At 34.9% G+C, this 1,807-nt stretch overlaps 1 pseudogene; it reads left to right on the top strand.

The window, feature by feature from the left end:
• Positions 1 to 221: 221 nt before the first annotated feature.
• Positions 222 to 954, top strand: LOC102854505 (annotated as a pseudogene).
• The last annotated feature ends 853 nt before the right edge of the window (positions 955 to 1,807 follow it).

Raw genomic sequence — 1,807 nt, 5'->3', positions numbered from 1 at the left:
CACCAAATGGTAGACCTGCAAAATACATAAAACTAGAGTGAACAGCTATGAAGAAAGAAAGCCCCACAATAGTGGTAGGAGACTTTAACACACCACTCTCATCAAAGTATAGGTTAACTCGACCTAACAAAGATGTTATTAATAATCTTTGTTAAGAAAGAAAGTTTCTTTCAAAGGTGAGTAACATCTGAACTATACAATCAGCCAACTTGACCTTGTAGATGTATTCAGGGTACTGTACTCAACCAAAAACCAATTCACTTTCTGCCTCAGGAAAGAAGACATCTGGTCTACAGCAGAAAAATGTTGAAGTGAAAACAAAAAAGAACAAACAAATAACACCAAGAAATGGAGATGGTGGAAGTACCAATGAGACTCCTCAGCCTCTCCTCAAGAAAAGGGCTCGCCTAGATCCTACTGTTGAAAATGAGGAAACATTCATGAACAGAGTTGAAGTTAAAGTGAAGATTCCAGAAGAACTAAAACCATGGCTTGTTGATGATTGGGACTTAATAGACAAAAACAGCTCTTTTCTCTTCCTGCCAAAAAGAATGTGGATTCCATTCTTGAATATTATGTAAATTATGAGAAATCTCAGGAAACACAGATAACAATTTGCTGTTAATGAAGTTGTGGCTGGGATAAAAGAATACTTCAATATAATGTCTCAAATTTGAGACACCTCAGTATGCAGAAATCCTTGCCCCAGGTGTATGGAGCTGAACACCTACTGAGCTTGTTTGTATGAATTAGAGTAATATTGGTCTATACACTTCTGGATGGGAAGACTCTTGCTTTGTTACTGAACTTACACCTCTGGATGAGAAGACTCTTGCTTTGTTACTTAACTATCTTCATGATTTCCTAAAGTACATGGCAAAGAATTCTGCTGCTTTGTTTCGTGCCAGTGATTATGAAATGGCTCCTCCTGAGTATCATCTGAAAGCTGTGTGAGACTGCTAACACTGGTTTACATACTTGGAACTCTGTAAACACATTTTTGTTCTTAGTCCTTCTCTTGTACATACAGTGTATAGCATATAACAAAATTGACGTATGTTTACTTTGTTTGATTTTAAGCAGAGAAAATAATGATTGGTATATAGCTCCTTTATTTCTTTGCCTTTTTAAAAAAAAATTTCAAAATTGCTGCCAGTGTATTCAATGAAGGACAATGGAAAGACATGCTGTAGAGGGTTTTATTGCCTCTTTGACAAAGCTGCTTTTGAATGCTGGTGACTCTATTTCTTGGGCACTATTCCCTTTTATAATATGTGTTAATGATCTCTGACAAAATGCTCTTATTCCTAGTGCCAAAGGTTCAATTCAGTTTACATAACTAAACACCCTTATTCATTGGTGCTCCTTTTTGTTAATGATGCTTTAAGATCTCATTCTTAGCAAGTCATCCATGTTGTTTCTTAGGCATTTTATTCTTGCTCATATTGTTGAAGAATGGTGGCTTGTTTCATGGTTTTTGTATTTGTGTCTAATGCACATTTTATTAACAAGATAGATGTAATGCATTGTGTAGCCACAGTTTCTGGTCAAGTTGATCTTTTAGGAATTGCTTTTCAGGTCTTTGATAATTTTTTTTAAATAAAAAAATGCACATGGTACATTCTCTAGAAATGATCAAGTATTAGGACAAAAAGTGAGGCTCAATAAATTAAAAAAACCTTTGAAATAATACAAAGTATCTTCTCAGACAATGTGCCATAAAACTAGAAATTAATTACAAAAGGGTGAATCTCACAAAACCATCAATGTGGAAACTAAATAACTCTACTGGAACATGATTGGCTTA

This window comes from Elephantulus edwardii, unplaced genomic scaffold (genome assembly GCF_000299155.1).
Source record: "Elephantulus edwardii isolate Elephantulus edwardi_28Jun2011 unplaced genomic scaffold, EleEdw1.0 scaffold00249, whole genome shotgun sequence".
In the NCBI taxonomy this organism is placed as follows: domain Eukaryota; kingdom Metazoa; phylum Chordata; class Mammalia; order Macroscelidea; family Macroscelididae; genus Elephantulus; species Elephantulus edwardii.
Note: the sequence above shows the minus strand (reverse complement) of the source record. Positions and strands in the feature narration are given on the sequence as shown.